Here is a 25,440-nt window from a genome sequence, read left to right as displayed (position 1 = left end):
TGTCCTGTTCCAGACTTCACGCCAGCCTGCGTGAGCTTAAACGCGTGCCTTTCGGCTTCCTCCTAGTGGATTGGCTGTCTTGCCAGTCCACAACACAGTCAGTCTCTGAAACAGAGGGACCAAAAGTCTAGCCGCTATATGCTGAAGCATCAGATGTTTAGCGAAGGCTGCAGGTTTTGAAAGAGCGAATCGTATAATCATCTTGATTTATAAGCCGGCCGACGTGGCCGAGCGGTTCTAGGAGCTACAGTCTGGAACCGCACGCCCGCTGCGGTCCTGCCTCGGGCATGGATGTGTGTGATGTCCTCAGGTTGGTTAGGTTTAAGCAGTTCTAAGTTCTAGGGGACTGATGACCTCAGAAGTTAAGTCCCATAATGCTCTGAGCCATTTGAACCATTTTGATTAATAAATATTACGATGCTAGTTCAAAAATTCGGCCAGAAGGAACCGTGGCGTCATCCGTGCTTCCGCTCAAGTAATACCAACAGCTCTACTCTGACCATTGCCTCATTTCACGTACTCTTTCATTTACCTACATTTTCTCTAGTAGTTCAGCATGTATTAGATTTGACCAGCTCCTAGTTGTTGGTTGATTTGGGGGTGTAACGGTACTTTGACTACCGCGCCTCCACCAGATCAAAGATGTGATTTACGATCGCGCATGCAGAAGAGCGCTGCGCTAGCGACGGATTTTGATAAGTAATTTTGATCTTTTTTTTTTTACTTTTGCGTAGGTACTTGTTTTAACAACTAGTTCATTACTCTCTTGTTATCTTGTCTTCATACGTTTAAGACGTGTATTTTTCGGCGCTGATGTCAAATAATGATTTTAAGTGGAAATTAAAACTATATTACGAAACGAACTCACGACGTATTCAAGTTATTTCCGTAGTGATTCGCAATGGTTATCGCCAAATTTATAAATTAATGCAGACAGTGAGAACTTCAAGAAATTTTCATCAGACGGAGAACAAGAGGCCCAGCGAACAATGGAAAAAGGACATCCTACAAGAAAATTAAGAAGTATTCCAGACGCAGCCGCGAAGACTATATTACAATAGATACTACGTTTCTGACAGAACTATAAGATAAATTTCAACTTATTTCTGATGCTATTTCCTTACAGCCGCTTTTTCTAGTGTTGCCGACCCGGTCTGCCATTCACGGTCAAATTACAGCACTATCTCAATCAGTAATACGAAGTCCGCCTTATCCGTAACTTATTCCATCAAAATTCAAAACCCAATCAGATTTTCTATTTTGTATTTTCACGGCAGAACCCCTAGGAAAGGCGCACTACAGGGGAAAACAGCATGGTCATCGGTCCCATCGGATTAGGGAAGGATATGAAAGGAAGACGGCTGTGTCCTTTCAGAGGATCCATCCCGGCACTTGCCTGAAGCGTTTTAGGGAAATCAAGGAAAACCTAAATCAGGTTGTCCGGTTGCAGGTTTGAATCGTCGTCCTGCCGAATGCGATTCCAGATTGCTAACCACTGCGTCACCTCGTCGGTGATTAGCTGCTGTTGGTCGCTGCCGTTACAATGACCCCTCTCGGTACAGCAGTTTAACAATGCTTTGTATCTGTTTCCTGGGCTGTCCATTAATTGGTTAAGCATCTTTATTATACTGTATCTGGAAGATTTATTAAACACATGTTTCCTTGAATCACTCTACGACTCATACTTACGTAGCTTTGTAATCTCCCCAACTGCCATTGGCTTTCGTGGCTTGATCGTGACCGTGCTGGTTAATTAGGTCAGAAAGTACGAGAGGGAGGTGATTACAGGAAACTGTAACTTGTGTGCCAATTTTAGAAAGAGCAGGCGGCACCAAGATAAGGTTGAACTTATTTTTCAGATTCAAGCCAACCTAAAAATTATACACGAAAATCGTGTGTATCTACAGGGAGTGAACTTGCGACCGTTTCTTCCCACCTTCTTTCTTCCATCACACCAGGTTTTTTCTGGAAAACTTCGCACGGTAAACGTGACCACAGCTCGCAGTGACGAGCAGGTGTAATGTGGGAGAACAGGTGGAGATGGAGCACATCCTGATGGACAAAGCACCCTTCTAGAGGCACGGCTGATGTAGAGGATGCCCTGTCGGCCACACCACCACACCAGTTGCCCCGCCCACACACAATACGCCGCCGTCCATTTGCCCCTTCACTATGTGTGTGTGTGTGTGTGTGTGTGTGTGTGTGTGTGTGTGTGTGTGTGCGTGCGTGCGTGTGTTTTCGAATGGCAGATTACGACAGCGCGCATCTGTCAACCCTCTGAGTATATGTTTGCGCAGGGACACAAACCAAATATCAATTTATTTCCCTGCATTTTGGCTGAAATGTTATTGTGGCATCTGTCGAACGTAGTACCCTATATGGCCGGGCTTCATCTTGTTTGTATGTCAGCGGCCACAATGATCCACTGACATGTGTGACGATGCTCCGCTTTATTGCTGTGATGGGTAAATACGGGCGCTTCGTCCGTAATTTGCTGTGTCCTAACAAAGATATACTTGCATGAATTCGAAATAACGTTAGCAACCAAAGAGCTTTAAATTTCTTTACAATGTACAACTGTTGTGCTTTTTCACAAATAACTTCCTCATTTAGTACAATTTTTCTGTCATTCATATTTATCAAGCTCACTTCCTGGCCTTATTTACTGATCCATTCAACAGTCGCTTTATCGTAATGAGCACACGGGATAACGCGAGCTCGTTACCTAGGAGAAATGTTTTCGTTTATCTAATACACTGCCATCTGTGGTTGCGACATGTCTTGGGATTCTTTTTACCATTTGATAGTCCTTTCTATTGTTCCATGATTCAAACGAATCCGTATGTTTATCAATTCCCATTAGGCTGTGGATCAAGTTATGCGTATTATCAAATCCAATTAGGCTGTGGATCAAGTTATGCGTAAAAGCTTTCGAGGATTTTCCTATAACACTGTTTGGGCTTTGCTCATATTTTCCAGTGTCGATTTTACAACTACATTATAAAGTCTTGTATACTGGGCTCTGTGGTTGCGACTGTATGGTACACGAAATAATTTGCCATCCACGCATAGCTAAATTAATATTTTAATAATTGATTCTTTCTCCACTTTCTGGTAGAACAACGTAGTTATAAATGAAAAACATACGGTACTGTATGTCATACGGGATTATCTTATGGAGTTACCCGGTTTTTGTTTACAATGCCGCCATCAGACTAACCGACTATCGTCGTCAAGGATGCTACAATACCTATAATCAACATTGGAAAAGATGTTACTCTCTAGAGTGAGGCATGAGTATAGACTAGATATCATCACCGACAGTGGAGTGGTAATGCAATAAAAAAATTAAAAGTTAAATAGTAAATAAATAATTATAAAGGGTACATATCAGGAAAAAACATGAACACTAAAGTCGTAAAATAGGCCTATATAATGATTTAAATTAAATAAACAACCACAACAAAATAACATTAGTAGTCCACAGGTGTTCAAAGGCATACTTGAGGAGGTATTACATATAGAGAATGATACGGAAATAGAGTGAAAGATAGACAACTGGAAAAACATAATACATGAAGGACATAGACAATCACAATACAATAAATAAATACAGGAAATGGTTAAATAGAGAAGAACATAACATGTGATCAGCAATGCAAAACTGTTAGCCTTAAATGAAACTTTTGAAATCAACACACATCTGGTCCACATTACTGATATATTAAATGACCCAACACAGCACAGTATTTCCCCTGTTCTGAACTTCTCTTAATCCTCACAGTTTACCAGTGCTTTCCACACTGTAGGTTCCTTCGTATTTCTCTATTTACTGGTGTTAATTGTTACATTAAAATCGCCTATGTACTCCACACATTCTGTTGTTACAACTGTCAGTTCGTTATTTTACCCTGTTTCTGTAACACGTCCCATATGCAACACATCTTCAAGCGAGTCTTCAGTGCTCTTGTCAGGTACTAAAATTATTTCATTTGGATTCTTAATTTAATTTAAATTGTTAAATAGGCACAATTTTTCGAGTTTAGTGTTGACGTTTCACCTGGTTTGCTCCCTTTACATTTATTTACTGTCTAACTTCTAACTTTTTAATGGTAGTAACACTCCATCATCAAAGATGATATTTACTCTGTATTCGTGCCTCACTCTGGATGCGTAACATTTATAGCGGTACTGGCCATTAGAATTAAAAGATGGGATCGATTGACTGATGTAATGTATGCTACAAAATATAGAATGAATTAATAAAATGAAGTTTTGCACATTAATTGTTCGGGAGATGCGACACATGACACTGTCGACAGCAGAAATGCATTAATTACATGGGCAAGTAGTAGTTTCGTCACGGAATGAAATTAAAAACTCCTACTGTCTACGAAAACCCCGTTACCTGGATGCTAACGTTCTTGCAATTTTCGGCACAGAAGTCATCCTTGAAGAGCGGAGTAACTTGGTGATGCCACACCATGATAATACGAAATTCAGTGTAATAAATAATTTGCACAACAACAGATATAGTACTCGTACTTCGATGAAGGAATTTAGACTGCAAATTCCAGTTGCGAGACTGTAAATTATGTATAGTACGCTGATAGCTCACGATCGTCATGTCACTAAGCGAACTGCTTCCAGCGTATTTAGATGGCTGGAACACAAATGTATACTTTATGCATTAACAGTGAAGGGTATTAAGCACTTCTTCAATAAATAGAAACATAGTAAATTCGATTAATATTATTGTTTACAACCAAACTATACATAACAAAATAATATGTTACTTCATGGCAGTCTGAGGACAAAAAGTAATAAGAAGGAGAATTAATATGTGTCATTTCTTTTCGAAACATAATATAGCGAAATTTATGAACGGATACTATTTTAAATCAAAGACATAAATTTTGCAATAAGCTCAAAATGATCTGATAGTTGGAATTACAAACTGTTATTTGTTATGAATAACTGAGGCAATACACAGGGTGTAAATTTTAAGTTGACAAACCAGAATAACTCGAAAAATAAGCCTCACACGAAAACATGTGTAGAATACAAAGTTCATTATTTTCGAGGGGACATCTGCTGGTTCTAAAATTAGCCGGCCACCCCAGCCCCCTGTTGATGAGGCGGGAGGCAACTTTAAAATTTCAAATGGGAACCCCCACCTTTTTATTGCAGAATGAGATATTACATAAAAAACTAAGTACATTTTGTCTTAAACATTTTTGATTCTTGGAAGTTGGCGCTGTAATTCAAGAAAATCCATGTTCTCATTTTTGCTTGGAAAACGTTTACGGATAAATGAAAAATATTTGTTTACTACGTAAATTTTGATTCGCTGAAACTAAAACTCTCCCTCTCTCCCCATAGAGTGAGATTTGAGAGAGAGTAATCAGAGTTTTACAAATGAATGTGCGGAAAAAATTAATATTTGGGTCAACATTTGTAAAATCATAATTCCTCCCTCCCCAACCTCAACCTATGGGGAGAGAGAGAGAGTTTTAGTTTTAGCGAATCAAAATTTACGAAGCAAATAAGTATTTTTTATTTATCCGTAAACATTTTCCACGCAAAGTGAGTACATGAATTTTCTTGAATTACAGCTCCAACTACCAAGAATAAAAAAAAATGTTTAAGACAAAATGAGCGTAGTTTTTTATGTAGAATCTGATTCTGCAATAAAAAATGGTTGCCTCCCTCCCCACCCCCAGGGAGCTGAGGTCGCAGGCTAATTTTAGCACCAGCAGATGTTCCCCTCGAAAATAATCAACTTTGTATTCTACATATTTTTTCGTGTGAAGCTTATTTTTCAAGTTATTCTGGTTTGTCACCTTAAAATTTAGAACCTGTATAACAAAACATTTACGTACAGATTTAGCATAAAATACAATAGGAATACGCTATCACCTAGTTAGGATTTCTGATAGGGTCTGATAACACAATAAATGTCAGGCTTAGTTTTACCGTCAGCAATTTTAAATATGTTGAGGACTATTTAGAGAAATATTTGTCCTCTTCTCCTCCCACATCCGAGTGTTCGACAGAAAACCTGAGAAAACTTCGACAGGGCCCTCAGATGTTAAACCTACATAAGTAACAGATGTAATTATGTGTCGAATAGATGAAAAACATACTTTACAGATTTGAAAAATCGATGAATACAATTTTTCGACTGACAGTTTGTTATAATGTGGAATTTTACAAGATTGTCAAAGTCCTTTGACAGTTTATTCTTGGAAGTTTATATTATTCTTATTTATTCGCTGTTAACGGTAACTGCCTTACATATTTTAATCAGTGTGGGAACTGATAGTTCAACCGCTTCTGCAAACAATATAGTGTTACTACGTCATAGTACACTAGGTGGTAACATAAGACCTACATCCACAGTTTTTTCTTTTTTTTTTTTTTTTTTTTTAACTGTAAGCAACAAAGTTCATGAGATGCTGGGTTATCGGAATGGTTGGTTATTTCTGTCGGCGATGACCAGGTACAACGCTGTTGGTTGTGCTTAACTCTATCCTAATGGCCAGGTTCGTGACAGTCAGGTCGTCTACCAAAATGGTAGACGGTAAGTGTCAGCTTAGTCCACCTTGAATCTCAGCGTTGCCTGAAAGAGTTCACCATTAACAGGCTACATGGCACAGTTCTACAACAGAGTTATTACTATACATCTACGATCTCAATAGGATGCACTTAAAAACTCTTTTTAGGATACAAGTAAAATTTTTACTCAGACAGGAACAACACAGCATAAATTATATATATATTATAGTGAACCTTGTTTAGCATTGGGGACATCTTTGCGTCTTCCAACCAGAAAGTATCACTCAACATCCAATTCGTTATGTTTAAGTTACTTATCTTCTTGAAACTTCGAGGCAGATTGTGCACCAGACCGAGAATCGGACCCGGGACTTTTGCCTCTTGCGGGCAGGTGCTCAAGCAAAACAAGTAACTCATTCTCATAGCATTACTTCTGCCACTACCTTCTCCCCTACCTTCCAGACTTCACAGAAGCTCTTTTGTGCAGCTTGCAAGAGTGCAATTTCTGGAAGAAAGGATATTGTGGAGACATGGCTTACCCACATCCTGGGAGATGTGTCCAGAATAAATTTTCACTCTCTGAGTGTGCACTGATACGACACTTCCTGGCAGTTAAAATGCCAGATTAAAACTGTTCACCAAACCGAGATTCGACCTCGTCACCGTTACCTTTCGCAAGCAGGTGGTCTACCGACTGAACTGTCCAAGCACAACTCATGACTCCTCCTCGGGTTATTACTTCCCCCAGTTATCATCTCTCACCTTCCAAACATCATGGATTGTCTCCTGCAAGTTTCGCAGCAGAGCTCCTGTGAAGTTATTGAGATAGGAAACGAGGTACTGGTGGAAGTAAAGCTGTGAGGAGGGGTCCTGAGTCTTACTTGGGTAGGTCAGTCGGTAGAGAACTTGCCCGCGAAGGGCAATGTTTCCGAGTTCGAGTCTCGGTCTGGCACACAGTTTTGATCTCCCAGGAAGTTCCATATCAGCGCACACTCCGCTGCAGAGTGAAAATTTCATTCTACTTAAATTCTTGGTAAGCGAGTTCCCGAAGTCAAAGCTCTTTTGTACCTAATGTCCTAAGCATGCACGTGCGAGTATCTCTGCTGGACAATTTTTATATTGTTTTTAAAACACACAGTTGAAATTAACAATGATGGCGCAGCGAGTAGCTGCAGCAGCAGCCACGATCGGCGCCCTGCCAGCAGACGCTTGCCCACGCGGCCGTGGTGTTGTGTCTGAAGAGCATTGAACATGAGGCCTGTGTCTGTGAGTGTGTAAGTGTGCAAGAAGGCAACCACCTCGGACTAGGAAAATTTCATCGTATTGCGTCGCACCATAAGTGGATGGCAGATTTCTGAGTTCGTCCTAGATAAGTACAATTTTTTTTTATCGCTTGCAGTAGCATTTCAGGTTTTTTGCCCATCTCGACACGTCCTAAAGCCGTCGGTACACGGACCGTGCTGTCGAACGTCAAGGTACACGGACCGTGCTGTCGAACGTCAACGTTGAACGTGCTATGTCCAACGTGCTGCTGAACGCTCAGAAACGATGCGACTTGTGCATACCGTATGTGGACCCCGACGTGGTATACGAGATCACAACGCACTCTATCGGCAGTTGCGGGATGTTTCTAGCTCGTAAATCACAATGTTTACTAAACGGGCACGCGGTAAATTCCCACGTTAGCTCTACTAAAACGCACATTTCCTCCATAGCCCACGGAAAGGAAAGTACCATGTTCAAACAATAAGGACACAGGCTTAGAAAAGTTCCATTACAAACAGTGCGATACAAATTGGCAATACTTATCCACATAACATAAACATTATTTCATAATTCCCACATTTTAGTAAAACCCCAAGGTCAGCCTTACTTGATCACTGTTCCTACCCAGTAGCAGAATCTTTGCAACATGTGAATTACGAAGCGTAAAAGGGAAAGGAGCAGAATGTCTTTACACAAGTAGCGCAAGCTGTCCTATAGATTAAGCCAATCGAACAAAGTCAACCCTCAAAAAAGTGAACTTATATTTACATAACATCAAATATTATACTATATACTTATATTAAACTAATAATAAAGTATCAAAACCAAATAGAAACGCAAATCTTAGAAAAAAAAAAAGTTTCGAGTCACGAACCACTGCCCAAACACGCTATTTCGTATAGATCACTGACGCTACTCACTTCACTTTTTTTTTTCTTCATTTTGTCCGTTGTTGATCGTTGTGTTTGGTCGTTGCGGACGTCGCAAGACATCCTGTTCAAGTTCGGTGATTGATCTTTCCACTCAGTTTTTTTTATTACAGAGACCAACCGGCTCTCTGACCGAACACGCTGAGCTACCGTGCCGGCTGTGTACCAAAAACAACGCGTTTTGGGTGGATCTTCAGTGAGTCGCTTCCTTCAAATAGCATACTCTCATAACACGCAAGTTACAATAATTCTTTTGCCACGAATATGATGTTTCCCGTTATTTTATTGGAACGAGTCACACAGTTAACAACGGGTTTTCCAGTGATTCTCAATTTGCTGGTGCCCAGAAACGGCATATATACGTATAGGCTTGAAATGAATGCCAATATAGCGCCTCACAACACTGTACTGGAGGGAGACGGCGTGCGTGTGACGTAGGTGGCGTTGTGCCATCTCATTGGTTAACGCTCAGGCGCACTCTCAGAATATCTGACATGCCACATATTGCTCTGCACGTTCGGAAAGACTCCAGAACGTGCTATTCCACGCTATGACGTCAGAAATTCGGCACGCTCAACGCTCAGTTGACGCTCTATGTGCCGACGGCTTAAGGCACTGCTACTTTGACTGTGCCGTAACTTTTTACGAAGTGTGTTCAGCAATGCCCCATATCTTCGTTGGATATAAACCAACCAGTAGCTGTCCAAAAGCTGAGTTCACTAGTTCACAGTTGGTTCGTTGGTTGGTTGGTTGGTTTGTGGGATGAAAGGGACCAGACTGCTACGGTCATCGGTCCCACTTCACAGTTCATCAGCAATGGAAATGAGCGTATGGTATCGTTAGCCTAGAGGCCCCATCCGCGGAAGTTCGGCTGCCAAATGCAAGTCATATTTCAGTCGACTACACAGAGGGCGACTTGCGCGCCGATGATGAGGATGAAAGGATGATGACGACAACCCAACACCAAGTCCCCGAGAGGAGAAAATCTCCAACCCGGCCGGGAATCGAACCCGGGCCCGCTTGCATGGGAGGCGAGCACGTTACCACCCTGCAAAGCAGGCAACTTTATCAGTATAAACCGCTTACAGTTCGTACAATCGTGCTACCCCCAGGGATCTCAAGTGTTTTAATAAAGCAAAGATAGCAACAGGTTTATAAAACAAAATGTACATTTTTTAAGCATCAAGTCCATACTTGATTACAGAAAAAAGTTTTCAAGCATCACTACTCTGGCCTGACTTTATATAATCCCACACTTTGAAAGGACCACATCTGTGTAGGCTAGGACAACGTTGCCCATTTATACTACAAGTATCAATCCTTGCGTAGAGTGTTTAACCGAGACCACATGTGGAACCCAGAGAAAAACAAACAGAAAGATAAGGAAAACATGCTCGAAGCTGAGCTAGGGTATATGTACTCTCTGAGTGCTGGCTTACTTGGCTAGTGATAATATTTACATTGATTATGAACACTAGTGATACTAAATTAACTTTTAGAAATGGAAGTTAATACGTTATAGTGACATGGCAAGAGAGGTATTTTAAAAAATGGCAAGTATAGCGCGTCCTTTTTGGGCTAGACTTTTATCTCTTTTGATCCATAAATACTGGAGAGATACATAAAGAGGAAATCCTTACAGCTAAATACTTAATATTTGAAACATCATAACACAAGGTTCACTCAGAGAGGAGTCAATCCATACAAATCTTCCATACAAGTCTTCTCTTTCTTTACCAAATATAAAAACACTAATATTCCATAGAATAGTGTCATGTCAACCTTATATGTAACTAAAAGTAGTGAAACGTTTTGTTATACCATAAGCGAATGTATCTATCTCGTTTATCACAGCTACATGTAGATTCTGTCTCTTACAGTACACTATCAGTGGTGTATTCATACTAAGGCTAAAGTGTCTTCCTTACAATCTTAACAAGTACTGTTTACATAGATACAGCACAAGTGCTTGTATATAACTAGGCAGTACAATGAACAGCAGTCAGTTTATTAGCGTGCCATGCAGACACGCTTTGATATCGATAGTTCCCGCTCGGTATTAGCCTCTCTGGCTACAAGAGCTTCTCGCCGGCAAGGGATGGGTATGTGGGCCATCGATTAAGCACTGTTGCGATCAGGAGGCGCTCCAATAGTGGTTGAGCGGTGTGTTTGACAGTGGTTGGAGAAACGCAGTGACGTCATGACGACAGTATCCTCGGCCCACAGCTAAAAGTAACTTGGTCGGTGGGAATGAGTGTCGGCTGAGACCGTGAAGAATGGTAGTTGTAAAAACTATCTCTGGGTGGTACACGGAACCCATCTTCTTCTCGGAATTTGAATTTGCAAGAAGTATGTGTCCACTGTGGTGCCGGGTTCGATTCATGTCTATCACATTCAAGAACCGGGTACAGGGGCGTCTCGTGAATATCATCCGTTGGTTCCTGATTCTTAGTAAACTCTTCATAACACCTGCTTGATGGCAGCTCTTGGTAGAGCGGTTCTCAACTTACGCTTCGATCTGCAAGAAATTATGGTTAGCGCCCGATTACCGTGTGCATGATTATGTCTATTCTAACTCACCATCCTGGTTATCCATCGTGACATGTAAGCACCTTCATTCACAAATTCTTTAAATGATCTCATTCAAGTTACTTTTCTGTGAATGTGTGTGACTGAAGTAGTGGTGTTCGAGCTGCCTGACTAAGTTTGGTTGCACCTATAATTAAAATTTGATGTTTATTTTCTAATCATGTGCTCCATCTATAACATTCGCCTTTTCCAAGTATATTTAGAGTGTGTATTTGTGCTGTAAATGAAAATTGTTAATAAGCGGTTCGTATGTTACAGGATGTTGTGGGGCGGCGGACAGAATTAATGTTGTTAAATGTTCCTATTATTTAGAATGTTATTTATGCTGTCTTTCGCCGTTCTCATCACTGGCTCTCTAACTACAATATTGGCAACCAGAAAGTTATTAGTAAAACGTGAAGCCTGTAATTAGAATTCCTAGTGCCCACTTCATCTGAGAATACACTTATAGTTACAGCTTATAGCTCTGAGGAATTAGGAGATTGTCCGGGATTTATAATCAAAAACGATTTTCTAAAATAGTTGAGTATATTCTGAAAGTCACAGATGAAAAACAAGAGAACCCACACAACCTAACTAGCAGAGCAGTTCAGAGTCTAACGCGCTGATGCAACTATAATTGTCCAAATTGAATATTTAAATGAATGCTCGCCATAATTTGATGATAATGTTCATCAAACGCCACGCTAAATAATGGTAGAATGTCCGTCCCGCGGCGGCACGTGAAAATACGACATACGCAAACTGAAGCTATATAATTAAAATCATCCCAGAATTAACACTTCACTCGAAAATGATTTCATGGTTACGCGTATCCCGAGTAACTTACTACGGCATCCGAGGCCGTTTATAGCAATGATACCGACGCGACGCGACTCCCGACACAGATGGTGTCTTATTCAGCGTCTGGAGAGAACTGGGGCCTTGCTTCCTCGCGCAGCGTTCTTATATATAAAGCCGCGGTGCGGACGGCTAAGGGAACGCCTGATCAAATCGGCTCTCCCGACTAGCCGCTGGGCTAGTAATGCACCACTTTAACTTATTGAATAAATCATTGCTTCCTTTGCTGATGGCCGATGAAGCTCTCAATTTAAATGTGCATTCAGCACACAGGTAAGTAATCATAATAAAATTTTGACGTGGCTAAGATAAATATTTTGGGCGAGAGAATTAATTTAATTACACTGCACGCAGTAGATGAGCTCTGAACTGGCCCTTTGGAGATACGCTATCGCTATCGTTTTATAGGTATTCAAATGAAACTTTTCACATCTTCATAGTTATAGCGGATCTCCAACCTACTTAAATATAAACATCCTAGCCTTATTTATTAGCCTACTTAATCTATCTTGCTTCCTTAAGTTTTAAGACGAAAACCAGAAAATCATGAATTTCCACTAAAATTTTAATTTGTGAAATCCAAAGTACTGTTTTTATTAAATAATTATGAAAAATGAATTTAATTATAAATTTTGAATTCTCTGGCTCTTTTCTGTTGCGCCAATGATTTTTACAGAAAAACGTCCAAATTTCGAAAATGGCTAAAGTTATCGAACTGATATTCAACACGTATTAATTTAGTCTTACTCCTGACATACTAGAAACATTTTAGGTTATTTACTCGATTTTTAAAGTATTTCGCAACATTTATGACGTCAGAGCTAGTTACAGCGGACTGGCTGGCACACAATGCAAAGACTGATGTGAATTTACTACGGCGTGAGTAGGCTGCTTCCCTACAATGCATCTGTTGTTTACATTGTGGGTCCAGCTAAACAGGCCTGGTTATGATAAATACCTTTACTGAGAGTGTCTGTCTCTTTAGTGGCGATCGCCATCCACACTTGAGTGGAGAAAGATACATTGCTTGGCTCTGCAACTCCCATTTGAACCACACTTGGAATTTAATGTTTTGAGGCTATTCCGCTTCCTTCGAACAATGGTCTTTCTTCTCAATATTTGCAGTCAGTCACGTGATAGTGGATGGTTGATGTTAACGACCTGTTAGTCAATTTCATTAGGTTTTTGAAGCTTGTAACCTGAAATATGTAGGTTAATTTTGTAGCCTTGTAATCTGATTAGAACTCTGTGCTAAACATCTATCACATTCTTTTTACCTAATGTTGTTCTATAAAAACATCTTTTTTTTAATTTCACCCCCCCATTTCTGAAAGTTATGTAATATCTACCAACAGTTATGTTCTTTGAAATTAATTTAATTAATTCTGGGGGTAGCTGCTCAGAATTTGTCGCATCATTTTCTGTGTTTTAATAAACTGTTTTGTGTTTTTAATGAATATGTTAATTTGTGGACGAAATTCCATCCGCTCAATACCATTTCTCTGCTACACTGCAGTTAGATATGCACAACTAAGTGAGAAATAACTTTACCTAGATTCTCTCTTTCACTTTGCTTGTAGCAGATCAATGCTGGGTACATGTCTATTCATGTGACACCGTTTAGGAGACTCACATGTCAGTGATAATCAAACGATGATGAAGACAACTCAGTACCTAGCTCCGAGTCGGGAAAATCTTCAATCCGGCTGAAAATCAAACCTGGACCCCCTCGGTTGGCATTCAGCTACACTGACCCAGCAGCTACTAAGGCGAACACCTGGATACTACTACTAGTTGAGAATTTCTCTTTGTAATTAAGGGCCAAGTACCAATAGTACTAGTCTCATAGTATTAGTTCAGTAAATATAAACACTTTTCCTTCACATGAACCAAAAAACTTTTACTAACATCACTTGTCAAACCAGCCCTTAGATCACAAGCAATAGTCAATTTAGTCTGAAGGTTAATACTCAGTTTTAATGATTCTGTCCTCCAAAGATGAAGGCGGTATATTTTCTGGAATTTTGAGACAGGATGACATGCCAGCACGAATATCTCATATCAGTGCAGGTGAGGTACTTAACTTCAGAGAGTTTCTGCAACTGTTCATCTAAATTTTCAGGTCTGTTTCTTAAAGGAATACTGATTTTGTTTATGGCTCTTGGCAAACATATCCACCAGGCTATTCCACAGCTAAGAAAGGACTACAGGAGTGTTACACTGAGCGTTCTAATACTCTCTACCCAAGCATTTGCGTTATTTCATTAGTGGCCGCCACTCTCATGGCCATGGGGTAGATATATGTATTGCGACAGTATCTTTCATGGGGGAAAACTCGCATTTGATATTCGTATATGTTATTAATACCAAGTTTCTTTCTAAACACAAGTAAATTCTTCAACAATAATTCTTTTAATTCTGCCTGTTGCAATTAGTCAGTAAGGTTAGTCTCTACAATCTTGTCTCTTACACGATTTTCAATATAGTTTTTTTCCAGATGAAACTCATATTAAAACTCCTACTGTCGAAAACTATCCCACTACCTGAATACTTAAGTTCTTGTAATTTTAGGCACAGATGACAGACCATTCAATGTAATAAATGATTTCCATAACAACTGCTACAGTCGGACACAGAGAAATGAATGTAGACGGTAGGTTCGACTTATGAGAATGTGTATGTGCAGTTCAGTGCCCGCCATTGGGCCACCATCGTCATGTCACCAAACCAATTTCATGCAATGTATTTAGTTGGCTGAAACATTAATACATGCCCGATGCATTATTACTCAAGGGTGTTAATAACTCCCGCTTAGTGTATTCATCTCTTGGTCTCACTCTACGATTTTTACCCTCCATACCTCACACCAGTACTAAATTGGTGATCCCTTGATGCCTCAGAATGTGTCCTATTAACCAATCCATTCTTCTAGTCAGGCTGTGCCACAAATTTCTCTACTCCCCAAATCTGTTCCGTACCCTCTCATTAGTTACGTGATCTTCCCATCTAATCTTCAGCTTTCACCTATAGCATGCCATTTCAAAATCTTCTATTCTCTTCTTGTTTAAACTGTTTACCGCCCATGTTTTATTTCTACACATTGCGACACTCCAGACAAATACGTTCAGAAAAGACTTCGGAACAACAAAATCTACATTCGATGTTAACAAATTTCTCTTCTTCACACACGATTTTACATCTACGTCTACATCTACATTTATACTCCGCAAGCCACCCAACGGTGTGTGGCGGAGGGCACTTTACGTGCCACTGTCATTACCTCCCTTTTCTGTTCCAGTCGCGTATGGTTCACGGGAAGAACGACTGTCTGAAAGCCTCCGTACGCGCTCGAATCTCTCTAATTTTACATTCGTGATCTCCTCAGGAGGTATAAGTAGGGGGAAGCAATATATTCGATACCTCATCCAGAAACGCACCCTCTTGAAACCTGGACAGCAAGCTACACCGCGATGCACAGCGCCTCTCTTGCAGAGTCTGCCACTTGAGTTTGCTAAACATCTCCGTAACGCTATCACGCTTACCAAATAACCCTGTGACGAAACGCGCCGCTCTTCTTTGGATCTTCTCTATCTCCTCCGTCAACCCGATCTGGTACGGATCCCACACTGATGAGTAATACTCAAGTATAGTACGAACGAGTGTTTTGTAAGCCACCTCCTTTGCTGATGGACTACATTCTCTAAGGACTCTCCCAATGAATCTCAACCTGGCACCCGCCTTACCAACAATTAATTTTATATGATCATTCCACTTCAAATCGTTCCGCACGCATACTCCCAGATATTTTACAGAAGTAATTGCTACCAGTGTTTGTTCCGCTATCATATAATCATACAATAAAGGATCCTTCTTTCTATGTATTCGCAATACATTACATTTGTCTATGTTAAGGGTCAGTTGCCACTCCCTGCACCAAGTGCCTATCCGCTGCAAATTTTCCTGCATTTCGCTGCAATTTTCTAATGCTGCAACTTCTCTGTATACTACAGCATCATCCGCGAAAAGCCGCATGGAAATTCCGACACTATCTACTAGGACATTTATATATATTGTGAAAAGCAATGGTCCCATAACACTCCCCTGTGGCACGCCAGAGGTTACTTTAACGTATGTAGACGTCTCCCCATTGACAACAACTTTGTTTATCAGGCGACAGTGCGGAACTGTATCGAACGCCTTCCGGAAGTCAAGGAAAATAGCATCTACCTGGGAGCGTGTATCTAATATTTTCTGGGTCTCATGAACAAATAAAGCGAGTTGGGTCTCACACGATCGCTGGTTCCGGAATCCATGTTGATTCCTACAGAGTAGATTCTGGGTTTCCAAAAACGACATGATACGCGAGCAAAAAACATGTTCTAAAATTCTACAACAGATCGACGTCAGAGATATAGGTCTATAGTTTTGCACGTCTGCTCGACGACCCTTCTTGAAGACTGGGACTACCTGTGCTCTTTTCCAATCATTTGGAACCTTCCGTTCCTCTAGAGACTTGCGGTACACGGCTGTTAGAAGGGGGGCAAATTGGGGGCAAATTCTTTCGCGTACTCTGTGTAGAATCGAATTGGTATCCCGTCAGGTCCAGTGGACTTTCCTCTGTTGAGTGATTCCAGTTGATTTTCTATTCCTTGGACACTTATTTCGATGTCAGCCATTTTTTCGTTTATGCGAGGATTTAGAGAAGGAACTGAAGTGTGGTATTCCTCTGTGAAACATCTTTGGAAAAAAGGTGTTTAGTATTTCAGCTTTCCGCGTGTCATCCTCTGTTTCAATGCCATCATCATCCCGGAGCGTCTGGATATGCTGTTTCGAGCCACTTACTGATTTAACGTAAGACCAGAACTTCCTAGGATTTTCTGTCAAGTCGGTACATAGAATTTTACTTTCGAATTCACTGAACGCTTCACGCATAGCCCTCCTTACGCTAACTTTGACATCGTTTAGCTTCTGTTTGTCTGAGAGGTTTTGGCTGCGTTTACACTTGGAGTGAAGCTCTCTTTGCTTTCGCAGTAGTTTCCTAACTTTGTTGTTGAACCACGGTTGGTTTTTCCCGTCCCTCACAGTTTTACTCGGCACGTACCTGTCTAAAACGCATTTTACGATTGCCTTGAACTTTTTCCATAAACACTCAACATTGTCAGTGTCGGAACAGAAATTTTCGTTTTGATCTGTTAGGTAGTCTGAAATCTGCCTTCTATTATTCTTGCTAAACAGATAAACCTTCCTCCCTTTTTTTATATTCCTACTAACTTCCACTAACTTCCATATTCAGAGATGCTGCAACGGCCTTGTGATCACTGATTCCCTGTTCGGCACTTACAGAGTCGAAAAGTTCGGGTCTGTTTGTTATCAGTAGTTCCAAGATGTTACCTCCACGAGTCTGTTGCTCGAGGTAATTTTCGGATAGTGCACTCAGTATAATGTCACTCGATGCTCTGTCCCTACCACCCGTCCTAAACATTTGAGTGTCCCAGTCTATATCTGGTAAATTGAAATCTCCACCTAAGACTATAACATGCTGAGAAAATTTATGTGAAATGTATTCCAAATTTTCTCTCAGTTGTTCTGCCACTAATGCAGCTGAGTCGGGAGGTCGGTAAAAGGAGCCAGCTATTAACCTAGCTCGGTTGTTGAGTGTAACCTCCACCCATAATAATTCACAGAAACTATCCACTTCCACTTCACCACAGAATAAACTATTACTAACAGCGACAAAAACGCCACCACCAGTTGCATGCAATCTATCCTTTCTAAACACCGTCTGTGCCTTTGTAAAAATTTCGGCAGAATTTATCTCTGGCTTCAGCCAGCTTTCTGTACCGATAACGATTTCAGCTTCGGTGCTTTCTATCAGCGCTTGAAGTTCCTGTACTTTACCAATGCAGCTTCGACAGTTGACAATTACAATACCGATTGCTGCTTGGCCGCCGCATGTCCTGACTCTGCCCCTTACCCTTTGAGGCTGCTGCCCTTTCTGTACTTGCCCGAGGCCATCTACCCTAAAGAACCGCCCAGTCCACGCCACACAACCCTTGCTACCCGTGTAGCCGCTTGCTGCGTGTAGTGGACTCCTGACCTATCCAGCGGAACCCGAAACCCCACCACCCTATGGCGCAAGTCGAGGAATCTGCAGCCCACACGGTCGCAGAACCGTCTCAGCCTCTGATTCAGACCCTCCACTCGGCTCTGCACCAAAGGTCCGCAGTCAGTCCTTTCGACGATGCTGCAGATGGTGAGCTCTGCTTTCATCCCGCTAGCGAGACTGGCAGTCTTCACCAAATCAGATAGCCGCCGGAAGCCAGAGAGGATTTCCTCCGACCCATAGCGACACACATCATTGGTGCCGACATGAGCGACCACCTGCAGATGGGTGCACCCTGTACCCTTCATGGCATCCGGAAGGACCCTTTCCACATCTGGAATGACTCCCCCCGGTATGCACACGGAGTGCACATTGGTTTTCTTCCCCTCTCTTGCTGCCATATCCCTAAGGGGCCCCATTACGCGCCTGACGTTGGAGCTCCCAACTACCTGTAAGCCCACCCCCTGCGACCGCCCGGATCTTGCAGACTGAGGGGCAACCTCTGGAACAGGACAAGCAGCCATGTCCGGCCGAAGTTCAGTATCAGCCCGAGACAGAGCCTGAAGCCGGTTCGTCAGACAAATTGGAGAGGCCTTCCGTTCAGCCCTCCGGAATGTCTTTCGCCCCCTGCCACACCTTGAGACGACCTCCCACTCTACCACAGGTGAGGGATCAGCCTCAATGTGGGCAGTATCCCGGGCAGCCACAGTCGTAGTCCGATCGGGGGATGCTTGGGACGAGCTGGCCGTCCCCGACAAACCCCCATCCGGACCCCCACAGTGATGCCCATTGGCAACAGCCTCAAGCTGTGTGACCGAAGCCAACACTGCCAGAAGATGGGAGCGAAGGGATGCCAACTCAGCCTGCATCCGAACACAGCAGTTGCAGTCCCTATCCATGCTAAAAACTGTTGTGCAAAGATCGTCTGAACTAATCTACAGAGAGCACAAACAATTCGACACAAAATTTAAACGGTTATTAAAATACAAGATTGCCTAGTAAATGCAGTAATGCTGCTACTTGCGCACTGCTGACACACTGCTCGGCGGCGGAAGGAGACTACGCGATTTTACGCTATTCGGTACTAAAATGCGATGCTACAACTCTCAAATACTACAATACGTCCGAAATTTACGAATTGAACAACGCCACAGAACATTTTCTACACTCTCTACTTCGGCAATTATCAGATATTTTTCCGGGGAATACCAAAACCTATCTACCTTTTTAAGTGTCTCCTTTCCTAATCTAGTTTGACTTCTTTCCACTGTCCTTATTTTGCTTTTGTTGATGTTCATCTTACTTCCACCTTTCAAGACACTGTATATTCCGTTCAACTTCTCTTCCAATAACTGTACTGTCTCTGATAATTTCAGCGGCAAACCTCAAAGTTTTATTTGTCACCTCTGAAATTTAGTTACTAGTCCACATTTTTCTTTGGTTTCCTTCACTGCTTGTTCAATGTAAGATTGAATAAGACGGGTGACAGGGGGGGGGGGGGGCACAACGCTTTATCACTCTATAAAACATTGTAAGCAAATTACATATAACAAAAAATACAAGTAAATTCACGTCTCTTTACAGTAGGTATGTGTAAGCTGTTAATTAGCCCTGTTATCTCACCCCTGTGAAAATCTGTTTTCGTTATCCTTATAGGATGTTAATACTGAAATTAGGCTGCAGTGCCTCGACTGTCTGGTAATGTCGCTTGCGGACAGCACAGTAATGATGCCTGCTTCGTTGTCTAAAGCCGACAGCAAGCTCCCGATTATTCGTGATAATGCGGATCCGAACTGCACAGATACCGAAAAACACAGGCAGTCCAAAATGTGGGGCACTCCTGCATTTACAAAACATGCTACATTTAGCATTACTCGTCCAAAAATGACTATGAATTTACAGAACTCTTACTGAAACAAACTATATTTCATATCATTTGCTTTATGTTTACAATCGGGAAATAATCGCCACATGCTTAACAATGGACTTTCTCTAAAGGAAAATATGCCTTCTAATTAGAATGGAATACTTCAAGCCTGGTTTCTATTATTACCTATGAGCCAGATAATACGCACTGTGATGACAGGGGCTTGCTGTATTAATTATAGATTCATGTCCTGAGAGGAATGTCTCCTACAGGATTATAATCTGTTACCGCCTCCATATGTTGTTTGAGAGTGAGAACCTCGATGTCTACGTTATAAAGTTTAGATTCAAAGTGGCCAAAATGTTGGGGGCATACAAGTTGTGTTGTTGTCTGCTATCTTTGCCTTCATAAAAACTACATTCGTCACAGTTTCTTGTCAGCAGGTTACTACTCAGCTGTTGCACCGCACGAAGTTCGTCTTTTAGAGGGAAGTGCAGGATCTGCTTCCGTTGTACTGCGTCTCTTGGCTGTTTTTCCATTTAAGAGGGGCGTTTATATTACTTTTGTGTAATTTTTTTTATCATTTCTCAGGGAAGGTTCGGGTCTGCATGACTTGATTTACTACTTTCTGTATTTCACATACCAAAAGAAATCAGCTGACAACTCTCTGCTTGGAATCCAACTCCTCTACAAACGATATTTTGAAGGCTACGTATGGCGCCATCACCTATCGGAACTGCATGAAACTATAGGAGCTGAAATTCCACATTGGTTCACCCGAAATTGGCCAAGAAACAAAAAGTGTTGCATTAGTTGTTGGACTCCCCTCTTGAAACGACTGCTATGCGTGTGGCCATCGTTTTGATGTGAAAAGTTGAACCTGTCTTCACCATGAAAACATTATCAGAGAGAAAAAAAGAGACTGTAACTATTCGATAAATGCCTAAGACCTACAGCATATTGAAAGTGGTCCAGTCTATGGCACTTATTCGCACAGCTGTAGAGAAACAAACTGTACTTCACATACAAAATCGGTAGGTAGCTCTCTGGCTCCTATGGAGCGCTGTAGGTGGTGAAGAAGTGGTACCAACCGTACTGTGACCCTGAGCGCTGACGTAAGCAAGACACTGAACTGGTGTGCATGTGACGGTTGGTTAAACGGAATCAACATAGTGAGTTCGGTCAACGTGCATTCGCGACGAAAATTTGTACTACTCGCAGTTGTGTAACACGGAGTAAAAAGACTGTAACACCATATACAGGCTTTCACAGTCTAAATATTCCATGCTGAATAAGGATAGCTGCGACTGTTGAAAATTTTTGTTCAAAGACACAATCGATTTCGCTAAATATATTAGCATCATCAGGTGTTTATATACATACAGATGTATAAAATCACTTATCAGAGTTTTGGCAATGGCAGGTAATGGAAAAAGAAAACGATTATATTAAATTATATCCATACAGTCAGTTTCCAGTACTAAACAAACAGTAAATAGTAGTGTGACCCACGCTGAAAGTCGAGTATGCGCAGTGCCATAAACAATCTGTAACTATGTGATTCTTGAGTTTCTCCCGGCGTATTTGATAATCGAAATATCCACGGGTGTGCTGCCGGTCTATAGCGTCCAACGGGCACAATATTTCGGCGATCATACATGTCGCCATCATCAGGTGAACTGACGGACTGAGCTCCTGTGAACGTGCCGGCACGGAGATCCGTGAACGTGGACGACACGTTCGTCATCTGGCAACACAGTATGGATAAACTCCTTGACTTCCTTACACATCTAAACTCCATACACCCCAACATCAAATTCACTATGGAGACTGAAACGGTGGGTAAATTACCTTTCCTTGACGTCTTGGTCAAGAGAAGGGCTGACGGCACCCTAGGTCATGGGGTGTATCGGAAGACTACGCACACTGATCTGTATTTGCACGCAGACAGCTGCCACCACCCTTCACAGAGGAATGGGGTACTTAAAACTCTAGTACATAGGGCGCGCACTATCTCTGACGCAGAGAGTCTACCCCAGGAATTGGAACATCTGAGAAGTGTATTTGGAAAAAATGGGTACTCAGAATGGCTGATTCAACGTTCTCTCCGCCCAACCACTGCAGCACAACCTGTTGAGATGGATGAAGTCACGAGGGAGGAGGTAGGCACTGCATTTATTCCATACACAGGCGCACTCTCGGGGAAAATCGCCCGCATTCTGAAGAAACACCGGGTCGGAACTGTGTTTTGTCCTCCAAACAAAACTAGTGCACTGGTGGGGAGCGCCAAAGATAACCTTGGTTTGAGGAAGGCCGGGGTGTACCAGATTCCGTGACAATGTGGCAAGTCGTATATTGGTCAGACGATGCGTACCGTCGAGGATCGATGCCGTGAACACCAGAGGCACACTCGACTGATGTATCCGAGCAAGTCGGCGGTCGCTGAACATTGTTTGTCGGAAAATCACGCCATGGAGTATGACCGCACGAGGATTCTGGTACAGACGTCGAGATACTGGGACAGCGTTGTTAGAGAGGCCATCGAAATTCGCACCAATGACGACCTCATAAACCGTGACTGTGGCTATAATCTTAGCAAGGCTTGGGAACCAGCGATTGGGTTAATCAAGAGTAAATCGAGCAAACGTATAGTTGTGACGACCACGGCGGACAGAGCCATCACACTGACGTCATCTCAGACGCTGTCGCAATCTGTTCCACCGCGCGATCGAAGCGCGCGGCGCGGACGGCGGAGGGAGCGCGCCGCGCTCACCTCAGGTGTTAAGTCCCATAGTGCTTAGAGCCATTTGAACCTAATAACGTTTGCATTCAGAATGTCACATTACGTTCAGAAATATCATTTCTGACTCTTTTCCATGTAGATCTAAAGGATTAGATGCAGGGTGGTGTGGCGGAAATCGTAACACAATATAATGATATTCGATTAAAATACACTTTCATACATGATATGGCCTGGTTTGTTCAGTTCGGTCAATGAGTACATTTGGGGTCTCAGCATGTCCTTCTGGAAGGAAATCCCCTTTACAATTAACCTGGACATCACTTCTCTACTCATGGAATTTGATGTTGAAGCACGACTCAGTAACATACTGTGGTAAGGCGGCGTGGTCTGCAACGAGGACACTATGGAGTAGTAGGTTAACTATTGATCTGTAAGTGCGACACTTTCCATAATTTCAGAAGTAAGATTGTTGTGATAATCTTGTTTTCTGACCAGAATTAGACCTTACGTAGGCATTCTGTACAAAATCGTTCTCCCCGCCAACATATATGATGACGACTCAGCTTTCTTTCGGAAAATGTTCAAAAAAAATGGTTCAAATGGTTCTGAGCACTATGGGACTTAACATCTGTGGTCATCAGTCCCCTGGAACTTAGAACTACTTAAACCTAACTAACACAAGGACATCACACACATCCATGCCCCAGGCAGGATTCGAACCTGCGACCGTAGCAGTCGCGCGGTTCCGGACTGAGCGCCTGAACCGCTAGACCACCGCGTCCGGCTCGGAAAATGTTTCAACAGACTCTGTCCAAATGGTTCAAGTGGCTCTGAGCACTATGCGACTTAACTTCTGAGGTCATCAGTCGCCTAGAACTTAGAACTAATTAAACCTAACTAACCTAAGGACATCACACACATCCATGCCCGAGGCATGATTCGAACCTGCGACCGTAGCGGTCGCTCGGCTCCAGGCTGTAGCGCCTAGAACCGCACGGCCACTCCGGCCAGCAACAGACTCTGTAGTGAGCTGTTGGGTAAGGGTGTGAACAGGCGTCTCGTCCTTGCAGACAACTGGATAGCACTCATGTCTGTACTCTCGGATACATTTTTGGGAAGAAATTATTTTTGCCCTTATTTCACTTAATTTCTGCAGAACTTTAGTTTTTAAGTTTTCCTTTAAAGTGGGTCTTCTTTCATCTGTAATGCAGACATTATTCATCGTATGACGAAGGACTTTGTCATTATTAAAGTTCTCAAAACTGGCCTTTCAAGATTTTCTGACCTTTTAACACAGTGTCGCTGATTCACCTGTTTGGGTTCTTTCCAGTTCTCCGTCGATTCTCCGATCAGAAATAAACGTTACGCCAGTTGCTTTAGCTACTCATTTCATTGTGAATTTTAATGGTTATGGAGCACCTAGAACAGTTTCTTTCTTCATAAAACGGTAGACAATGGCAACCACTGGGCTTGTTTGACTATGGAAAACTTTGCGGTGTAACTTGCTTCGTACTAATGGCATCTTCCGTGCGGGAAGGTGCGCCGGTCCCCGGTACGAATCCGCCCGGGGGATTTGTGTCGAGGTCCTGTGATCCGGCCAGTCTGCGGATGGTTTTTAGGCGGTTTTCCATCTGCCTCGGCGAATGCGGGCTAGTTCCCCTTATTCCGCCCCAGTTGCACTATGTCGTCGATTGCTGCGCAATCAAGTTCTCCACGTACGCGTACGTCACCACTACTCTACCACGCAAACCTAGGGGTTACACTCATCTGGTGTGAGACGTTCCCTGGGTGGTCCACCAGGGGCCGAACCACACAACAACCCTGGGTTCGGTGTGGGGCGGTGGAGGGCTGAAGTGGACTGCGATAGTCGTCGTGGGGTTGTGGCCCACACTCGGAGCCTCTCCGTCGTTTCTAGGTCCCCGGTTAACATACAATACAATACAATACAATGGCATCTTCAACTTCGAGTTTCTGCCAGAGTATTCACCAGTGAAGCGTTCCGCCTGTCGCGATGGTAACACGTCCGACGCTAGCGATCCACTGGGTAGGTCTACTGCGCGTTGTTTCAGGTGTTCACGTTCGGTTGCATGAACGCTTGAAATGTTGGGAGCTGGATGTACATTTTTAAAAAGAAACTGTAATAAATCAAAAACAATACATTCTGTTATTGAGCCGCTTATGTACAGATTACTGTTACAATTAATTTCAAAACGTTTTCAGATACTACCGAGCGAGGTGGCGTAGTGATTACCATACTGGACTCGCGTTTGGGTAGACGACGGTTCATACCCACGTTGTGCCCTCCAGATATAGGTTTTCCGTGATTTCCCTTAATCAAATGTTCAAATGTTTGTGAAATCTTATGGGACTTAACTGCCAAGGTCATCAGTCCCTAAGCTTACACACTACTTAATTATCCTAAGGACAAACACACACACCCATGCCCGACGGAGGACTCGAACCTCCGCCGGGACCAGCCGCACAGTCCATGACTGCAGCGCCCTAGACCGCTCGGCTAATCCCGCACGGCTTTCCCTTAATCGCT

The sequence above is a fragment of the Schistocerca serialis genome, chromosome 2 (genome assembly GCF_023864345.2).
Source record: "Schistocerca serialis cubense isolate TAMUIC-IGC-003099 chromosome 2, iqSchSeri2.2, whole genome shotgun sequence".
In the NCBI taxonomy this organism is placed as follows: Eukaryota; Metazoa; Arthropoda; class Insecta; order Orthoptera; family Acrididae; genus Schistocerca; species Schistocerca serialis.
Note: the sequence above shows the minus strand (reverse complement) of the source record.